Here is a 6,000-nt window from a genome sequence, read left to right as displayed (position 1 = left end):
AATTCATGGGAAGAGCAACGAAAACGAGAGAGCTATACGGAACTTCTTTACGCCGATTTTTGCTAAATAGTCTTCAAAACGTATGTCCGATTTCCATTGGTTATAGTATAAACATTTTGTGGATAGAAGTAGTGATTCCGACCAAGACTGGAAATAGATATCTTTCATTCTTTGTGTAAATGATATGATAAAATTGGTATGCAACTGAACATTGTGATCACACCACACATAACCATAACCAGTTTTGTACAACAACTCCTAATATCACTCACCCAATTCCTTTTCCCATTTTCGTCATACAATTTCATCATATCATAACATTTTTCGGAAACCTATGGCATGGCATATGCAGTAATCTTACCCAATACTTTATGGCTTTAATGGAAGAGTATATAAACAAGGGGAATCTACCTAATTCTCCGTAAACCATCCTATTACATGTGTTCGGTTTTACTCCAAGAAACTTTTTGCATGCATATAAATGAACTCTTTCAATACTGTCATATTGTTGTAATCCCCATATTTCAGAGCCATATAGAAGTATTGGACTTATCTTCATATCGAATATTTTAAAGAATGTGTTAAAGGACATTTCACCCAACGATCTCATATTTTTACAAACACCGATTAGGATTTTCAAGGCTTGTGCTGACGCTTGTTTTGTGTGTTTGGACCTGGAAAGGCTATTACAAAAATAGACACCAAGATACTTATAAACACTGGTAGTTTTGAGTAGTTGCCCTTTATAATACCATTTTTCTAACTTAGAGAGTTTTCCACCTTTCTTAAAGACGATAATTTTGGTTTTGTCTCTGTTTACACACAATTTATATTGGTCAGAAAATGTGTCTAATTCATCTATTTGTTTCTGTAAACCGCTAACAGTACTAGAGAATAGTACAATATCATCGGCAAAGAGTAACAGAAATAGTTGTATTGTATCTGGGTGTAGTTGAATCCCATTCGTACATGTGTCACATATTTGTATTGCTAATTCATTAATGAAAAACGTAAAAAGGAAAGGGCTTAAAATACAGCCTTGTCTAACACCTAGTTCACTAATGAAAGGTTCAGATAAGTCATGCTGATTCCTTACACACACTTTAACATTTTCGTATATACTCTTCAACATTTTATTCATTTTACTACTAAGACCGTGCGATTGTAGAAGTCTCCATAGTTTATCCCGCTGCACAGAATCGAAAGCCTTTGCAAAATCAACGAATAGTGCGTAGAACTTTCCACCTTTTGAGCTGAGGTATCTTTGTATTAGGCTATACAGTATAAAGATATTATCTGTTGTTGTATATCCCTCCCTAAAGCCCGCTTGACCCTCGTATATCTGATCCATGACGTCAGTCCATTTAACTAATCTTTTGTTGATAATGTAAGTAAATAACTTGCCAAGTACAGTTATTCCACGGTAGTTATTGCTATCTTTAGGGTCACCCTGTTTATAGACTGGAACAAGAATGCCAACTGACCAAGATTCAGGGAAGTTCCCAGTGTCGAGGACAATATTGAAAATAAGCTCAAGATATGGAAGTAAAAGATCAGATGAATGTTTGAAAAATTCCGGGAGGATGTTGTCTAATCCTGGTGACTTATTACACTTTAGATGTTGTATACTGTTAAGTATTTCATCTCTACTTATTGGGGCATCCAATATGTCGGGGGCTACACCTGTTATATGAGTAGACTCAGTATCGTTCACATAGTCTTGTTCACAGCTTGTAGAATTAACATGGAATTATAGAAACCATATGCTAACACTGAAAATTATGTAAACGTTACCGAAACTGCCATCTGATGTCTTGATACAAAATGCGGCCTACCTTTAGAATACAGCACCACAAACTTTAGAAATACGTCATAATACCCTTTTACGTAATGTTATGTGATTTTGTTCGAAAGCATGTTCTCGAAACAATGCCCTATGACGCCTGCATGGCAACACGGTTGTCTGGCTCAGCGAGTGCGTATAAGCTCCGCTCACTGGTGTTTCATCTCTAAGAGCTATGTCATTGCATAAGCCCAACGATGTTGAGAGTTTCCAGTAGTTGTATACCGGCGGATGCGCAATATTTTGCAAGCACCAGTTTGAAATATTTTTCTTTTTTCACTAATACGCTCATATTTATTTGTATTACGGGCTGCTGAGGTGTTATGTTTTGCGTAATTTGTATTTTGTATTTTTTTAATTTACATATCTATTTTTGTCATTCAGTAATTTGCACCATTACATAGAAAAGTGTTTTATTAGTATTTTATTTTTCGAAGCGGTAATAATGCATTACACTAGACACGTCAGTCGTGTTTGTGCCGGTTCGGTCAATGCATTCTATTTATTAGGATTAATTCAAGGGATAGGGCTAGGGCTAGGACTAGGGCTAGGACTAGGGTTAGGGTTTAGGGTTGGGGACCTAATGCAATATAGTAGGTACATGTCCGGTGGTTCGGTCAATGCATTCTATTTATTAGGATTATTTCAAGGGGTTTGGGTTAGGGTTAGTGCAAATGGTTTAGGGTTTAGGGTTAGGGTTAGGGTTAGGGTTGGAGACCTAATCCAATATAGTAGGTGCATGTCCGGTGTAATACGTGAGTGCCATTTGTTGTTTTTCCTTTTTGCATTTTAATACTTTTTTTTCTCACAAAAACGGGAAACCAAATACGTCGAAAGTAAATTATGAAATGGTTTAATGTAGAAATTTTGGGCTAATGGAAATTGGTCTGGAATTTGCACTCAAGCCTCTTTCACACGCAACATAAATTTTGTAAACTCATCCGAGTGCCGTCACTACACCTTCCCATGTCTCCCTCGTTCTTTAGTGCGATCCACATTATCCTTACAGTGTTCCCTACATCCCTTTTCTGTCAAAAATCACCGATTTATATAAAAGCGCGTCATTCATGCATGCGCTGTGAAATCTACGTCTGACGCCTGACGTCAACAACCCTTTTCAGTTTGAGGCATATCGGCTCATTCCACGCCACACGCTAATTTGTAGATTTACGGAATGGGACGAGTGTGCCAAATGGCATCGGATCCATTTGGCAATTGTCCGACGAGACACCAAGTCTACCCGTAGCATTCGTAATTGTCCGTGACCTATTCGCCACTTTTTCGGTTCATTTCCGTGACGTCACAGGAATGACTCGATAAATTTGCACATTGCGCAACAGTGTGGACGTAGCTCAGTCGGGTTCGCGTCCGACGGGTTCTCACAAACGGCAGAGATCGTCCTCACGAGAAGTTGTGGTGCTGTATTCTAAAGGTGCTCCCAAAATGCAAACAAATTCCATCCATTAGGTTTGGAGATATCCAAGAATACTCGCTGTGACCTTGAAAATAATCCGAAGGTCACTGAATTCGGCTGGCGTTAGACGATACTCCCAACGCATCTTGGTACTACCATTAAGCAAAACATATTAATTCTGTCTTGTACTTTCGCACTAAAAAGTTAGACATGTGCAAAACACTTTTCACTGTGAACTTAAAATGAGCACAAGTTTCCCAATCAATTGGTGTTGGGGGAATCCCGCCAATACACCTTGATATAAAATTGGATCAAAATCTATTAATACTTTCCTGAGTTCGCGGCTACCAAGCTTGGCATGTGCAAAACTGTTACACCTTCGCTGAGACCTTTAAAATGACCTCAATGTCACAGAATTCAAGTGGTGTCGGTAAATCTCCAATCTCCAGTCAATAAACCTTGGTACCAAATTTGAACAAAATCCATCATTTCTTTCTCGAGTTCTTTCAGTAAACCGAATGGGGATTCATTTGAACAAGCGATTGTAGTTTCAAATTGCTTTTTTGTGCAGTTTAATATCTAAGTTTGAGTCTAGACGACTTCTACCAATCTCAAACTTAGCATATTTTGTTTCCTGAAGTTTGAGATGCATTTTATTGCAGATTTTACGTTTTATGGGAGTACCAAGCCAAGATACAAAGTCTCACAAAATGGGGATCGTGAGGCTGCAACATAGCAAAACCAATTTGCTTGAGGCTGACAGATAATATGTAGAAAAATAAAACATAAAAACAGCTGCATTTGTATCATATTCTAGGTGAGGCTGACTACTATTTGAACGCCCCTCGTAGTTATACCCGTTAGAACACCCACCCACCTCTCCGACTCTACATGCATGCAAGTGTGTTAGATATACCCGTTAGAAACCCACCCCCACTTTATATGTATACATATTAAAACCTCAAAAGATATTTGCGAAAAGACATGATACAGAGGACAGTTTATATTGAGTATATATCAGGACGAATATCATTTTCGTCATTTAGCTAAGATTTGTCAATTAATTCTTCAATTATCGCGCTAACAATCTTTATATTGGCAAAACCCTCAGATTTTTGCTGTGACCTTGAAAATTATCTCAAGGTCACTCCATTTCACTTATGTCGGTGAATCTCACCAATATACCTTGGTACCAAACTTGAACAAAATCCACCATTTCTTTCTTGAGTTATCGCGCTAACAAGCTTATTTGATGTATGAAATGCAACGAAAAACAAACACCCGCGTATTCACGAGTGATTAAAACTGTTGTTACAATTTACGTAAATATTTATTACATTTTACCGCAACGAAAAGTATTACAATTTACGTCAATTTTTATTACAATTTGCGTATTACAATTTACGTCAATTTATATTACAATTTACGTTTTTATTACAATTTACGTCAGGTTTATTACAATTTGCTGCAAGTATTACAATTTGCGTTTTTATTACAATTTACGTCGTAACAAGGGGTGTTATTTTAGTGTTTGTTTCATGGCTTACGGTTAGGTATGACTCACGACACATTGTCACAAGTATATTGAACGTTTCCTTTAAAAACTTCCATTAAAAGTTTCCCCCCAGTATTTTCGACAACAGACTACCCCTCCCCACCCCGACTAGGAGACAGCCTTCCCCCTGTGTCTAAACACAAAGCAAATACTCATTTGTGTCAAAGAGCGAATAGACGATACATGCTTCTAGTGGGGCGAGGGAGTAACCTAGTGGTTTAAGCATTCGTTCGTCGAGGACCCGGGTTCGATTCCCCACATGGGTACAATGTGTAAAGCCCATTTCTGGTATCCCCCACCGTGATACTGCTGGAATATTGCTAGAAGTGACGTAAAACCAAACTCACTCACTCACATGCTTCTAGTTCTGGACCCCGTTCCTCAAAGCGATCGTAGCGCTACAACAGTCGTAAGTCTATGTTAAAGTATGGGAGTTACGATCAACTTTGCGCTACGATCGCTTTCAGGAACGGGGCCCTGGTCTACTTGAAACGTCGCTGAATTGGCGGATAGCTGTAGACAATTACACCTTCGAAACAGTATAACTCTGTCTATATAACGCTGTGTTGGGTAAGTTAAAGGTGGCATTTCACTTCACTGTAGATTCTGTGAAGAATCCACATAGTTAGTTTTTTGCACAGTTAAAGAAAACAACCCAACACATTTGAACAACATATGCAACGAGGGAAATATATACTAGGCTGCAAAAGAAACGTTAGTTTCGAATTTTTATTCGCAGAAACGGATAACTGTAAACTCATTTAATGTTTTGATTGTACATTTTTGACAACATCTCCAACTATACCTGTGCAAAGACATTCCTTCCCAAACTCAGGGAAATGGTCTCAAAAACGCAACCTGATCTCGTAGATGGTACGGTGTTCTCCATGTTTTTCATGCAACTCATGCTGCACGTGCTGTTCACAAGGACCAGCCCTATAAAATGCATCCCTCCCCCACACCTGGATGAAACATTCACATTACAACGTCAGCAGGATGCCGCGACTCGCGACAGCTCAGAGGTGAGGTGAGGTGAGGTGAGGTGAGGTGAAATTGGGTTTAACGTCGTGCTTGAGAATATTTCGCTCATATGACGACGTGCATGCGTGTGTATGTGTATGTGCGGCTGCTTGTACTAGCCCAGACTTATGCTGGTTTTATAGTGCTAGCCCACTGAGATACCATGCC

Source organism: Haliotis rubra, unplaced genomic scaffold, assembly GCF_003918875.1.
Source record: "Haliotis rubra isolate DU_JTF1 unplaced genomic scaffold, ASM391887v1 Scf775, whole genome shotgun sequence".
Taxonomy (NCBI): domain Eukaryota; kingdom Metazoa; phylum Mollusca; class Gastropoda; order Lepetellida; family Haliotidae; genus Haliotis; species Haliotis rubra.
This window is presented reverse-complemented; position numbering follows the sequence as displayed.